Raw genomic sequence first — 16,415 nt, forward strand, 5'->3', positions numbered from 1 at the left:
TGTGAGAGTCATGGTTTTGTGATATCTAAAGCGTCGATAGGTAATATCATCAACAAGAAAGGAAAAAAACGTCAAATTGGAGCCTCAAGTGGGACAAAAATTCCAAACAAGTATCCGAGGAAAAAACGGACATCTTCGACTATTGCAAAGGTACATTGTTTAATGTTAAAAGAAAATTCCTCTGGTCAAAGAAAATTTGAAAAATCATTAAAATCCTCGGTGTCCAATGTAAACAAAATGATAAACGTTGGTTTAAATCTTAAGAAAGCGAAAAAACGCAATGTGCATCTTCTTCTTCCAAAGCATATCGCTCTACGCAGGACACGCTGCAGAATTCTATAGGAGAAACACTTATCTAAAGAAAAATGGAAAACAATTGTCCCAATAGATGAAGCATGAGTGTATTTAAATGACTGTAACGAAAAAAGAGCCATTTATTATCATAAGAGGGAAGAAAAAAATTTAAATACATGGTTCAAAGAATCGAAAGAAAGTTTTTCTAAGAGATTCATGATTTTTGCTAGCTTTTCTTATAATGGCAAGTTAAAAATAAAGAGAGTGCTAAAAAATGTCAAGATTAACTCCAAATACTATCAGGAACATATTTTATCGCCCATTTTTCTGAATGAAATACCATCGTTTTACCCACAGTGCCATCCGTCTATGAGACTCCATCAGGACAAAACTAGCAGTCACGCACCAAAATCCACTGTAAATTTCCTAAAAGAAATGGAACAAAAAATTGGTATCAAGGCCATATCCTTCACTGATCCATACCCTTCACTGATATCCTTACTAAATCTCCCGATGTGTCACCTATGGATTTTTGTGCTTTCGGACTTTTAAAAACTGCATTATCCAAACGTTGCCCCAAAACCCTGACAGGACTCTGGAAAGCTGTTAGGGAGGAATGGGATAGAATATCTCTTCTGCCATTTCAAAAGGCATTATTATCCTGGAAACTGCGGTGTCGAAATGTAGTTTAGAATAATTGATGTCAAACAGAACATTTAAAACGCAAGAATTTTATGTAATTTAGTTTTGTGAATACAATATGCATCGTCTAAAAAATGTGTGAACATCCTCTGTATAAGCAGATTTCTGTATAGCGTTCGAAGACTTTTGTGAGGTAACTTTTCTGTTACTTTCTTATTATTGACTTTCCAAAAACAAGAGTTGTAATATGTTCATAAAATAATTATGAAGTTTTACTATGAGAAATTTATAGATATTATTCAAAATTTTTCGCTCTAAAATACTAATTTCTATTTATAAATAAAGCAATATTTCACCGAAACTCGTAAACTTACGAACACTTTTCTGAGCCACAATAGGGGCAAATGTTCCGGGTGAAGGTATTTTCAAAATTCGGTGGGAATAGGTGCTGCCATTTTCCCACAGTGCGAGCCCAGTTTTTAGCTGTTTAAGTTAACTCAGATTTAACCTTTTTATTTATAGAAATCTCTAAGTACAGTCTTTCGTTTTCGTGATATTAAAAGTTCAGCTTAGCATAATCGGGGGACCTCCCAATTTCTTAGTTTGTTTAAATGACTATTAGTTTTCTTCTTTATTTATACTTGATTTTGAATTTCGGATTAGCACAGATTGGTTTTTAGACTTTTTTTTTTAAATTTTTATTTCAATGTACATAATGTAAAGTTCTATGATTTTTTTTAATTATCATTTCTGCACTATGTAATGTTTTATTCCAAGTGTTTCGAAAATGTGTAGGGAAAATTATGGTACATTTGAGATTCGAGTTTTCGGTTTTATATGAATTTTCAAGTCTTGAATAAAAATTTGATGAAATCTTTTTACGGTTTTTGATCTCAAATGAACCAGGAAAACGAAACATATTTTCGAAACAATCGACTTTTATGAAGCTTTAATTCATTTTCCCCTGATGAGTTCTGAATTGGAGTTTCAATAAAAGAAGATTAATTTTTATTTGTATAATTTTGTATATTTTCCATTTCGCTTTTTTGTTTTTCGAGATTGTTCTACTATGAATTCTCTCTTTTAATTATATTAATTTGATATTGTGTAAAAACTATTATACACGGTTGCAATTATTATATCATGGATGAATTGCCTAGCTTTTATTCCAATTTACTAATTAATTTAGATGCTTTAAGTTTATTCTACTTCAATCCTATAGGTACAGAGCAGGACGGGTTACAAAAATTTTTATTCTAATTTTTTAATCGAATTTTTAGTCTATTTATATATTTCTTTTTATATATGCACACACACACATACTATATCTATAATATATCATACGCAAATACTACTTACAGACACTTCACTATTTAAAAATAAAGATTAATAACTTTACTTATAATCCTGCTAATCTGGATAATTGTAGCGTGTAGGTTAATGCTACAAAATCTCTGCTCTAAAATGCTCAGAAAATAATGTCTTCGCTCATAAATTCTGTATCATGTCCAAGGCTGAGAACCTGCTATTAGTTTTGCAGCTGCTTTCCTCGGGAAAAATCATCTATTTCGAAGAAAGTATATAGTTATGTCACCGATGCATTACCCTTGCGAAATGTTTGACCTGTTTTTGTTTGGCTTTTCAGGGACAGTGAGTTATCATGTTCTAGTTAAGGTAGAATTAATAAGAAAATTAGTCACGTTTCCTTTGTATGGAACGAAAGCTGTTCATCATGATGGTTGTTTATTACTGGACCGAAGTAGTGATTGTAATACCGATTCGCCGGTATATCGAATTCCGATGTTTCGTGCATGTTTTGGTTATTAGCTATAAATAATAAATATTTTTTTATTTAAGGGTCTAAAATATTTTAAGGTATCGGTGCCATAACGACTTGGAAAAAAAAAGAGAGAGAGAAAGAAAACTTAAAATAATAATAATAATAATAAATAAATAAATAAATAAATAAATAAATATGTGATGTACCAGCTTTTGTCCGGAACAAATACGTGTAGATTGGTGAAGAATCATAGATGTAGTCGTAGCTTAAATTATCAGACGATAAGTTTAAAAAACAGGATCCATTTATTATTAGTCAGGATATCAGGTTCAATGTTTCTTCTAACCTTCTTCGGAAACATACAATCACCTGACTAGAACAGAGAGCTTACTAAAGCTATGTTCACTAATTGTAGTAAGTAGACAGGATACAGACGAAGGGTATACAAAACCCTTTATTTTTTCTTTATATACAATGACTTCTGTACTTCGGAATACAATGACCCTCCACTCGGGGTCTAACTTAAAAGATATCAAAATAAAACTAAACTCTAATTTAACTTTAGAATAAGATTGGCCTTATAATAACAGAAAGCGTATGTAGCACAGAGACTGTGAACACTACAATACGTTTAATTTATCAAGAGGATTAAAACCTCTGGCCTGGAAGGCAAAGTAGCAACTGCGTAACTTCTAAGGTAAGCGGCCTGCTTCGAACTCACGGCTTCCTCTCTTCTGCTTGGCAAAAAGGCCACACTTAAATACTTGGCGTTCGCCAGACAACTTTGCATAAACTCCTTCACGCTTATAATTCTGGCCGGAAGTAGAAAATAAGAAGTGATAGTAAAGATTTAAAATAAAATAAACGTTAGTAAAACTTAAGATCCTTACATACTTCCCGCCAGAGTTAATTAGTTTGAAACTGAGGTCTAAAACGACCTTGTTGAAAACTTTTAGCTCTAGAAACTAACGCGAGACCAACCTTTTACAAACATAACTTAGCTAGAAACTAGAAAATTTTAAAAGAAAGAAATTTGTTACAATAGCAGCTCCCGGAATATACAACAATCTTTTTTCTTTTTCATCTGTACTGCATCAAAACAGGAGCTTTATTCACTTCTGGTTCCTTCCAGAGATCTGGAAGGAAAACTAGTTTAATGAAATGTTACAGAATGACATTGTAAATAACATATAGAACATACTTTTCTTAACATTTTTATTTCATTCATGACTATTTTAATTATCTCTCCCCGTGCTCTCTGACATGTGTTGTAAAAACACCAAACACAAATGTGTTTCTGTCTATGTGTTCAACACTTCCTCCTACAATCAAAACACTAACGTGTTAAAATTCAACATACGAGACCTCTTAACACACCCTAATTTCAACTCTAGACCCTGAGGTACTATTCTGAAAGTGGCTAACACATATTCACCATGATTTAATCTTTACAGTCACACGAATAACAAATTTTTTAACATTACTTTCACTTTTACCATATCACGTTATTTCTAAACATTCAAAATAACAGTTCACATGTATACAAGAACATATCAAGATGCCGTTAATTTTACACATTTGAAAACATACATTAGTAGTACATTGTTAACTTCTATTCTTTTCAAAGCAAGTGCCAATTCTTTCTACATTGAAATAATACTACATTTCAAAAAGTCTTTCAGACTAAAACTTCTTTCTTGTTAGAATGTTTTAAATAAAATTTATACAATAACTTTTTACAATATTTAAGTCTTTATACAACGCTATTATACATCAACTTTAGTTTTACGCGCGAGTAATTGAAAAACATAATAAGAAAATCGGTCACAACTCATTTCTCGCCCTTTTGGCGATAAAGGTAGACCTCGCATGAGGTAAAACTTCTTGAAATCTGCCACTTGCAGTAAGAATGAAAGATTAACTTAAGTTTGTAAAGTAACATAAAATTTTACTTATCTTTGTAATATTCAGACATCCTTTTCTGGGCCCAGTCTTTAAAGGTGCTGTAGACCGTAGCTTGGTTGATCCTCCTTCTTGTACGGGCTCGCCCTTCAGTGCTTTCCTCTGGAAGCTTCCGTTTTTCACCACTACGGCCACCCTTGAACATCTTCCTTCTGTCCTCTGCTTGTGGTCTTGGCCGTTTGAAGGCAGCTGGTCTTGGTGGAACCGGGAAACTTCTGTCGTGATCCTGCTTGGACCTCGTTGTTGGCCGTTCAAATTTTTCTTGTACTTTTTCCTCCGCCGCTGATGGCCCTTCCGCAGTTCGGCGACTTTTGCTGCGGAGAGTTCTGTCGGATGAGTCAATCTTCCGTTTCACAGCCGGGTTATAGTTGCCGTCCTTTCTCCCGGTCTTTTCCACATACGTCGTCCTTCTTCCTTCTTCATTCTGGGGGTGTTCGTGAACTCTGTTTTTTGGACGGTGGAACGGCTTCTTTTTCTTTGTACCTTCAATTTTTCCGCGGGGCAATTTTCTTTTCACTTGCTTCTGTCTCTCATTGGCTTGCCCTTGTACTTGTCGTTTTCCCACCTCTGGAACTTGTACCTGCGGTGTCTGCCGTACCGGATCCTGCAAAAGATCTGAAAAGATTTGCATTTTATTACGGTCATAGAATGGTTTTATCTGGTCAATGTTTGCGGAACAGGTTTCACCATTTCTTGCCTTTAATACTAGAACAGCGTGAGTTATTTTTTCTATAACATATGGTCCTTCAAAGCGTGGAAAAAATTTGGCGGTTTTATCTTCTGGTGCTGAAGAAAGTGAATGCTTAATTTTTAGTACTTCATCCCCCACTTTATAAGTTACTCCCCGTCGTTTCAAGTCATAATACAATTTTTGTTTTCTTTGTGCTACTTCCGTATTCTTTTTTGCTTCTTTTATTAGTTTTTCTATATCACCCATTTTAAATTCTGGGGCTCTTTGTTGCACATAAAATAGTTTATCTAACGGTGTTATAACCTTTCTGCCTAGAAATAACTCAGCAGGAGTTTTGCCCGTTGTATCATGTTTTGCGGTCCTAAGGGCGAAAGCAAATTCATTGACATAGTTATCCAAGCTTTTATGAAAATTTTTAACATAACTACGGATAATTTTCACTATATTTCTGTTGACCCGTTCCGCTATATTTGATTGCGGCCGATACGGGACCATTTTTAAATGACGTATGCCCAGTTTTTGGCACATGTCTTCAAATATATTACTTACAAATTGAGGACCATTATCCGATATAACTTTTAGGGGCGCCCCGTATTTTAAAATATATTTATTTAAAATAGAATCGGTAACTAATTTCGCGGAGGCTCGTTTTAAGGGAACAATTTCGGTCCATTTACTAAAATGATCAACTATAACAAGGAGATAGCGACTTTTGTTTAACTGACTTTTTGGGAAAGGGCCCAATAAATCGATGCCGATTATTTCATTTGGAAATTCGGATTTAATACTATTTAGAAACCCGGCCGGGCGGAAATTAATATAATTAACGGCTTGACATGTTGGGCAGGACTGGACATACGCCCTTGTTAACTTTTGCAGTTCAGGAAAGTAGACTGCCTCGCGTACGCGTTGAGTAGTTTTTCGAATACCAGCATGAGAAGCTAAAGGGCTGTCATGGAGCTCTTGCAGGATATTTAATCTAAGACTAGCTGGGATAACAGGTCGAAATTCGTTGTTGGAATTCGTAGTTTTTGTATAAAATAATAGACCATCTATTAGTTCGTAATGGGCCGCCCTATTTCTTATCGCCACAATATCTTGGTGGCTAAAATTTTCAGGATCCTTCAAATACTCATAAATACTTCCAAACTCAGGATCCTTACCCAGTTCGGTTATTACAGTTTCTCGGGAATTTATTGTACACGCTGTCAGCATTGCAACTTTTACGGTATTACCCTGTTCGTCTAATTTAATTCGTGACAGGGCATCTGCTACGATATTTTCCTTTCCGGGGGTATGCTTGATTACCAGATTATATTCTTGCAGCTTGAGTGCCCATCTTATTAACCTTGGGGATAAATTTTTTCCAGAGTACAATCTAGTTACCGCCGCATGATCAGAATATACTGTTATCGGCGCCTTTCCAAAATAGACTCGGAACTTTTGCACTGCTAACAGAACTGCAAGTGCCTCTCTCTCGGTCGCGGAATAGTTTCTTTGTGTTTGATTTAAAGTTCGGCTAAAAAATGCTACTGGCTGCTGATTTTGCGAAAGTACCGCTCCTACCGCATAATCCGAAGCATCCGCTGAAATTTCTAAATTTTCATACTTTTCAGGAAATTTCAACACAGGGGCTTGCGTTAATGCTTGTTTTAATTTTTCGAAAGCACTATTGGCTTCGGCCGTCCACGAGAATCTTGCCTTTTTCCTTTTTAATTTTAACAATGGCTCAGCGATAGCCGCAAAATCTTTTATAAAGGACCTATAATATGAACAAAGTCCTAGAAAAGAAGAGAGCTTCTTTGCCGTGTTTGGAGTCGGATACTTTTGTACAGCGATTATTTTTGATTCATCTGTCTCGATCCCTTTTTGCGATATTTTGTAACCTAAATATGCTGCAAATTTGCATTTTTCGACATTAACTTTTAGACCGGCCTCATTTAATAAAGAAAACACCTGTCTTAAATCCTGTACATGTTGGTCTAGATTATCACTAGTAATAATGATATCGTCTAAATAGATAAATGTGGACTTTCCGAGAACAGGTCTTAACACAATGTCCATGCATCGCTGAAATGTTGCTGGTGCGCCTGAAAGGCCAAACGGCATTCGCAAAAATGCATAAGTGCCAGACTTGGTTATAAAAGCAGTCTTAGGCACGTCCTCAGGCCTGATCCCTATTTGAAAATAACCATTCGTTAAGTCTAAAGTTGTCATAAATTTGGTTGATTTTATGTTCCTTAAAATTTCTTCTATAATCGGTAACGGATATACCGGATATTTCGTTATGGAATTTAATTTACGGTAATCAATAGCGAATCTCCACCTTTTTGGATGCTCCAAAGGATAATCATTATTTTTCTTACATAAAACCACCGGACTAGCATAACTACTTGAGATAGGCGTTACGATCTTTTTACGTAGCATATCGGTAATATGCCATTCTATAATTTTTTCCTTATTCTTATCATACCGGTATGGTTTTTGACGAACCGGCAATGCATCTCCGGTGTCAATACTATGGTTAGTAACCTGGGTAAATCCTGGAATATCACTAAATAAGGAAGCAAATTCACTTACCACTTGTCGGATTCTATCTTGCTCGTCATTAGGCAGGTGGTCGAGATTTAACCTTGGCGGTTCAACCTTTTCTACACGCACTGGTTTCATCGTCAGCTTAAGAGACGCTTCATTAAAATCCAGTGTAGCTTGTGCGTCTGAAAGAAAGTCTATTCCTAGTATTAAGTGTGCTTGCAAATTCTTTACTATAAAAAACATCACCTTTACTTGTTCGTCCTTGATACGGATGTACAAAGGTACTTTACCTACGCACTTACATTGTTCTCCTTGCGCCGCTAATACTGTTGTATTATCCGCATTATATATGCGGTATTTGCGAAAATACTTTCTAAAAAAGACTTCTGCCACACAGGAACACTGCGCGCCGGTATCCAGGAGTGCGGTGGCCGGGATATTATTTACCAAGACTTCAATCTTCGGAAGAGTTAAATTTTTCACCATTACTGTATTTAACTTGTAGGAAGAGGGGTTTTCGTGGCCTTCGGATTTCCGCACCCTCTCGTCAGCAGAAATCCGTTTTAGTTTAAATTATTTTTCCTTTCGGTGCTTTCCTTCTTTCTCCACTGGCCTTGAGACTTTTTTCCTGGGTTGCTATTGAACTGTCGACGTTCGCCGGCTGTTTTTGAATGCTCGGGTTTCCTTGCCCACTGATTCGCTTTTTCTCCGTAGCCATGTGCTTGAGTTTGCTGTAGTCTTGGCGTACCAAATTGGTTTCGCTGTTGATATTGGCGTCTTCTTTCGACGTCCGCCGTTCTTCTACTTTCAAACTGCATTGCTAGCTCAAATAACTTTTCCAGTGTAGTCGGATTTCTCAATTCAATAAAGTCTTGCACTTGGGGTAGTAACCTCGGCAAAATCACTTGAATTATTTCAGGATCCGGACGGTTTCCATACAAGAGCTTGAAAACGTGAATTTTTCTTAAAATAAAGCTCGAGAGGTTTTCCATTCTTTGTTGATATATACTGAAAAGTTCTGTTTCTAATTTCGCACGATCCCTTACAACAGGGAAGGCTTTTAGTAGGGCAGTCTTGAAATTTTCGTAAGTATAGGTGGGACTTCCTGCTTGACCCAAGAGACTTCTGCCGATACATTTGAACCAGTTAAGCGCTTGGCCCCTCAAAGCGCTGGTAGCTAAGGTAACTTTTTGAAACTCGTGCACGGGGTAGAGCATGAAGTGGTCATCCAATTTTTCCAAAAAACTGGTTACCTGTGAGTTTCCATTAAACGTTGCTTCTGGTTTCATCGAAGCGCGCATGGTCTGGACAATATACCCAAATCCTTCCAGGGCGGCAGCTGGCATTTCTGGATTCTGAGCTGTTTCTGCAGGCAGCACAGGTTCTTCTTGAAACTCGGCCATGGTTATTCTTCGTCGGGCGCCACTATCAGGTTCAATGTTTCTTCTAACCTTCTTCGGAAACATACAATGACCTGACTAGAACAGAGAGCTTACTAAAGCTATGTTCACTAATTGTAGTAAGTAGACAGGATACAGACGAAGGGTATACAAAACCCTTTATTTTTTCTTTATATACAATGACTTCCGTACTTCGGAATACAATGACCCTCCACTCGGGGTCTAACTTAAAAGATATCAAAATAAAACTAAACTCTAATTTAACTTTAGAATAAGATTGGCCTTATAATAACAGAAAGCGTATGTAGCACAGAGACTGTGAACACTACAATACGTTTAATTTATCAAGAGGATTAAAACCTCTGGCCTGGAAGGCAAAGTAGCAACTGCGTAACTTCTAAGGTAAGCGGCCTGCTTCGAACTCACGGCTTCCTCTCTTCTGCTTGGCAAAAAGGCCACACTTAAATACTTGGCGTTCGCCAGACAACTTTGCATAAACTCCTTCACGCTTATAATTCTGGCCGGAAGTAGAAAATAAGAAGTGATAGTAAAGATTTAAAATAAAATAAACGTTAGTAAAACTTAAGATCCTTACAAGGAGAAATAGCAGTTACAAAAATTGTATCTCCGGAGTAAATAAAAAGAATTACTAATAACTTTTTGTATGAAGTTTGCTGCATCGTGACATTTAAAAAAAAGCCTCCGATATTCCTTTGCGAGTCCTTTTATAGCCTCTGGAAAGGCGGAGCTTCCAAGAAATGACGTCAGCCTCGTCAGCCAATCCAGTTCGCTTTAAATATTTCCAGAACATTCTATAACTGTACGTGTAGAAAATGCGGGAAAAACAACTTGACTACGGGGCTGTGAATTTAATTCCACGTGCTTTAAAAAAAAAAAGACCGTCGCCATTAAAAATGAAAAGAACATACAGTTAGAATTTTAAGTGTATTCTTGACTTAAATTTTATTATTACACACACACACACACACACACACACACATATATATATATATATATATAATAAATTTAAAAAATAAAATAAAAAATCTGAAAGCTTTCAGATTTTATATTACTGTATTTATATTATTATTTATTTATACTATATTTTATTATTATAAAGGGTGTTTATTTAATGTTTTGGGTATTACCTTTATTTATTAAGTATCATGTTCTTCGCTCTTAGACCACATAAAATTGAATTCAACTGTAATATCACAAAATATTTAAAAACAGCCTATCTTTAGACTTTCCGATATATAGTCTCACTCGCTGGAGATAAAAATGTTTTTTGCCGTACTGTGTAGCCACTGCTTGCTTTGAAATCGCTGAGTTTATTAATCAAAAATTAGTTAAAATTTTAGAAAATTTCAAATAGATAATAAAGCAAATTCGAAATTCAAAATTCGGTCTTCCAAGTGCCCTTGTTGGAGCACAACGTTATTCAAAATTGGATGGCTCCAAGTACCGTTTTTTTCTTCACATTGCGAGAAACATCCATGCATTCATGCAGATTCTTCGTTATTTACTTTCTTTAAGTATAATACATGGCGATAATATTTGGTGGCAACAGTTTGAAAAGTGAATCGAGGCAAAATGCCGTTTAGAAATTAGTAGCCCAGAAGGCTAAAAAGAAATAAAACATTTGCGAGGTCAAGTTTAATTAAGTTCGTCGTAAATTCCCATAAAAAATTTGCGAAAAGCCAAACCTAGCCTATCTAGAGGAATTCGCTGAAGATGATGTTGATGTTAATATGGGAAAAAAATTGTTTCTCGAGAAGGAATTATAATTAGCCATAAACAACAATAAACAAAAAATACAGATGATATGGAGTGTTTCTATGTCAGTTTAAACGTATATTCGTCTAGCATTCCATAAAATGCTTCGTTATTCCATCTGGGTCATCTCTTTTATGAATCCCTACTGATAAATAATAGTAAACTTTAAAAGAGGCCCTTAGTCTGAAAGGGTTATAATAATTAAATTATGAGCTCTTTCAGACTTTTTCTTAATTTTAAAATTTTACTTTTTAATTCAATTTTTTACTTTTTGCGTGCAAATTATTTTTCAAATTGTTCCCCCCCCCCCCGATGTTATCGTGATGCATTATTGAAAAAAAAATCAAGGAATGAAGAATCTGTTTGTATGTTATGTGAATATGTCTGTATGTATGCATGTTCTTCACACTGTAGGAAAATACGACACCTCGAGGCCACCGAATTTTTAATGCAGTTCTCCACCCGCAATGGTACCTAGAGCTATCCAATTTTGAGTAATGTAAATTTCTTAATATGGGCGTCTGGAAGCCCAAATTTGAAATTTGTTTTATTATCAAGTTCATATTTGGTAAAGCATTTATGAGTTTTTGGTTTTTGATTAAGAAACTGAACTATTTCAAATCGAGCAATGGCAACACTGTAAGGAAGGGAACATTTTTATATCCAGCACGCGAAACTGTGTATCAGAAATTCTCAAGATAGGCTCTTTTTAAATTATTTTACGATATGGCTGTTCAGTTGAATTTTATGGTTTAAGGGCGAAGAACATGATATTTAATAAATAAAGTTACACGCAAAAAAAAAAAAAAAAAAAAAAAAAAAAAAACGGCCCTTTATAAGTGTAAAAAAATCCGAAAGGTCTTCATTTTTATTTATTTATTTATTTATTTTTTAATTTTCATTTTTTTTTTTTTTTTTTTTTTTTTTTTTAAATATTTTGTACTAATTTAACCAATTTTTGTTTAACAAACTCGACGATTTGAAAAACTGTTCGAAGTAAGACATTTTTATCTTAAATTCTCAAAACTTTATTTTTATCTTAAAATAAATGCAAAATGCGGCAAATTATGCTTTCTTCATCGTACATATACTTTTTCATTCTTATTTATGTAATCTAAAATTTTAAAAAAACTTGAAGAACCTCGAGGATATGAGGCCTTCGAGTTCGTGAAAGAAAATTCAACTCCTTTTTCTTATCCCATCAATGGCCTTTTATTGTTAGGTAAGATAATTATAGACACAATTAATTATATTATATTACCCAGTCATGATTGAGAAATTCTAGCGATTTCTAGCGAAGAATTCTCTTTTTCGCTGGAAACCGGTTTTCATCCGCAGAGAACCCGTTGGCGCTTCGGGAAAGAATCCGTTGGCGCCGTTGCATTTTTACTCGCCAAGCTCGCGGTTCATCGGCGATGAGCCGAGCCGCAAACGTGATATTTTGTAAACGTGATTTTTAGAGCATATAAATTCAAGTTAGCAGACAAAACAATATATTAAGCATATGGTACTAAAAATTCACAGATAATAAGCATGTAGATGTAAAACTAACTGGTTAAACGTGATATACTAAATAAATTTGTATTAAATTCAAGTTAGCACAGAAAAGAATATATTAAGCATAAGACGTTATAAATATAAGCATTTATAACGGAAATAAAAATTCATTTGAAAAATATAAATTAGTATTAATGTACTGAAATTAACCGGTTAAACGTGATAAACGAAAAAAATTTGTCTTAAATTCCAGTTAACACAGAAAACAATATATTCCTTACACCAGCAGTGGTTTGCTAATTTTGATGACCATGGTGATGCATCAAACTATTCTGTCATCTTAGATAATCAATAATATTTTGTATCTCAATTTAATCATCTATTTATGTCACACCTGCCATCCTCTGAAAGATTATTGTTAGAAAAGCATTAACAATATATTATCTTGTTAAAATTTTACGCCAGAAAATGGATTTATTCTCATAATTTTAGATGACAATAACCAATAATAAAAAAGAAACCATTACTTAGTTATTTAAATTGCTGGTTCTTAAAACTGTTAATAATTAAGAACACAACGTGAACGGCCGTGTTACAAATTAGCATTCACCCCTCCCGCCGTATTTTCTTCCTTTCATCCCGAACCGAGAACCGGCATCTATCTACGAAAATATTTCTATCTATTCGATGTTAAAAAATTCAGAGAAATAATAATAAATAAGAGAAGAATAATATAAATCTGCAAATGGGAACAACGACAGTGATAATTCAACAAAATGAACGCAAGAGGAATGGTTGCAAACTTCGAACATGCGAATACGATAAATCCGCTGGGTTACCAGGTTTGAACTATTATCGCCAAAGTTGACGATGTTTACATTTACCGGGTTCTTTGCGGAAGTGCTTCCAAGTCTTTAAACTAATATAGAACTAGAATATGTTAATATAGAACATACCTTTGTTTAACATACTTAGTGTGAAAACTAACATAGATGCTAAACGGAACGGTTCAGAAACGAGAACATGTTTAATAATAAAGTGGAGGTTTTCGAGTAGTTGTGGCCGAGTGGTTAAGGCGATGGACTAGAAATCCATTGGGATCTTCCCGCGTAGGTTCGAATCCTACCGACTACGGATTTCTGTTTTGCGGTGTTCTCAGTTCACGTTTACTGTTGGTTATTGAAAGGGCATTCGATTATTGCAGAAAAATTTCCTTTCTTGATATTTCAAAAGAGTAGAAGTTTTATCTGAACTTGGTCACTGCAGTACGACTATTAATAATTAAATTCTTATTATTATTCACAAAATGTGACTGACTGTTTTTAATTTTTCGCTTCTCGTGTTTTATTTCAAGAAATATGATGTGGATATCTTCCTTGTTTCCTACTAAATTATATACATATATATATGTGATGTATCAGCTTTAGTCGTAGTTTAAATTATCAGACGATAAATTTAAGAAAACAGGATCCATTTATTATTATTCAGGAGAAATGGCAGTTACAAAATCAGATATCCGGAGTAAATAAAAAGAATTACTAATAACGTTTTGTATGAAGTTTGCTGCATCGTTGCATTAAAGAAAAAGCCGCCGATATTCTTTTGCGAGTCCTTTTATAGACTCTGGAAAGGCGGAGCTTCCAAGGAATGACGTCAGCCTCGTCAGCCAATCCAGTTCGCTTTAAATATTTCCAGAACATTCTATAACTGTACGTGTAGAAAAGGCGGAAAAAACAACTTGACTACGGGGCTGTGGATTTAATTCCACGTACTTTCAAATAAGAGAACGTCGCCATTAAAAATGAAAAGAACATACAGTTAGAATTTTAAGTGTATTCTTGACTATGGAATTTTATTATTACATATATATATATATTTTGTCTGCACTGCATTTATTATTCTGACTTGATTAAAATTAAGTAATTCCTCAAGTCAAGTTGAAAATGACACCAAAAACTTCAAATTTTGAAATTAAATAACCCGTTTAATTTTTGTCACACGGGAGTCAAACTTATTGTTATTTTATTTTTTCAGAACAAATATTAAAACTTTTTTAAAATACAAGTATAAGAAACGGGAGACCACATTAAAAGTTAGATTTCGTTATTTACCCAAAATTACTATTATTATTATTATTTTGAATATGACATTGCCAGAAGATTATATTTTCGTCATTTAAAACACTTCTGTAATTCGAAGCATACGACTGCGAACTACCTAAGATTGCAAAAAGATCGGGTACGGAGTAACCGAAATTTCTTTGCGAATAAAATACTTATCCTTTACTTTCTACGAAGAAAGATAACACAGTTTAAAATTGTAGGAAAAGAAATTTTTATCCTCGTAAAGCAAATACGAAACAGTTTTCTCGGCAAAATTAAACAGTAAATTTATTTTAAATTTCTTAACTCCGCAAATTAATTTTCAGAATAAGAAAATAAACTCGTTTGAATTTTTATAAGCTTTTAAACTAAACAAATATTGTTTATACACAGTTTTAGTGAAATTGGTTTGTTCGTTTTATTTATTTGGGTCAAATCTATAAATCAACTTTTTGATTTGAGTTTCTTGCAATTCTGCGCGCTTATGCTTTAGCTATTCTTATTCTGCATACATCAAAATTACATCATATTTTAACCAAAATACCTATTTTTACCGCTATCGAATGCAATTTAACGATGTTTTTGCGTGACATCTATACGTAAGGACAGAATAAAAGACTCTTTCCCAAAACGGGTTGTGAAAAGGATTTAAAATGGATTCAGAAGAGAATTTTTTTCTCGTGACGCACGTACATACGTATATATGTATGCATTTCGCATAACTCAAAAACGAGTAGCCTCAGAACGTTGAAATTTTGTACAAAGGACTGCTATAAAATGTAGTTGTGCACCTCTCTTTTTGGTTGCATTCGGCCGTACCAGCAGTATATAAATACACACCTCATATATATATATATATATATATATATATATACCCACTTTGTTATTCGGTTCCATGAGCTTAGTTTTTTTATTCTTAGATGTTGGTAAATTGTGCCTTCTTTGCTTTAAAAGTGATTGAATTATGTTGTTGTTATCTTCTGGTTAAGGTTTTTACGCCTAGTTAAGCTGAATGCAATAGCTGTAGAATTATAAACAATTTAAGAGTTGTTTAAGTGTGACTAAGCCTAATTATTTTACCATAGCTGCCATATTTGTTTAGATTTGAGACTTAGCAGAATAGTGAATTTAGTCTGTTTCTGCACCTTCAGTGTCTTTTTGCCGAGTGGGAAAACTCTCAGTTTTGTGCACCGAAAAAAAAGAAAAAATAGGTCATGTGGTGCTAATTGCGGCTAAGTCTAATTTTTTTTAATTAAGTCATGTGGTGAACACGTCAGATATTTTTAATTATTATAATTATAAAGACTAAAGAAGAATTAGCCACATTACTTGCTCTTCTTCCTGAACTACCAATTTTCTCCATGTGCAACATGAATATGAGCCTTACCTTTAAAAAATCCTCTACGAAGGCATCTTTTTCTTGGGTAAGCTTCCTTGCTATACTTCAAATTATTATCTAAATCCTTCCTTTCTAAATAAAGGAAGGAAAAGAACAAGAATGTTTTAATTATTTACTGATTCAAATGTTTTAAATTCTTATTTTGCGTATTCGGGTGTCGACCCCTAACCGAGCGCTGGATCATCACTGACGCCCTTTAAAATTTCATTGACCCCCACCCTCCAAGGGGTCAATGTCGACTCCGTTCGCAAGCCTTTTGATTAGAGCAAACCATATTAGGTCCATTTTTCTGAGAGGAAGATGCCTTCGTGCCAAATTATTTTAAAGGAAAATTGAT

The 16,415-nt window shown here is 34.4% G+C and overlaps 1 protein-coding gene and 1 non-coding gene across 2 annotated transcripts in view; both read left to right on the plus strand.

Annotated features, from left to right (window-relative positions):
* The window catches only part of LOC118202356 (carnitine O-palmitoyltransferase 1, liver isoform-like), a 130,135-nt gene that overhangs the window by 2,699 nt on the left and 111,021 nt on the right, over positions 1 to 16,415 (plus strand). The gene's annotated exons all lie outside the window — the stretch shown is intronic.
* On the plus strand, positions 13,630 to 13,711 carry TRNAS-AGA (transfer RNA serine (anticodon AGA)). Its single transcript has one exon. It is a non-coding gene; the product is annotated as a tRNA-Ser (tRNA).

Source organism: Stegodyphus dumicola, chromosome 10 (genome assembly GCF_044657685.1).
Source record: "Stegodyphus dumicola isolate Sdum_Otavi_A_Nest chromosome 10, ASM4465768v1".
Taxonomy (NCBI): domain Eukaryota; kingdom Metazoa; phylum Arthropoda; class Arachnida; order Araneae; family Eresidae; genus Stegodyphus; species Stegodyphus dumicola.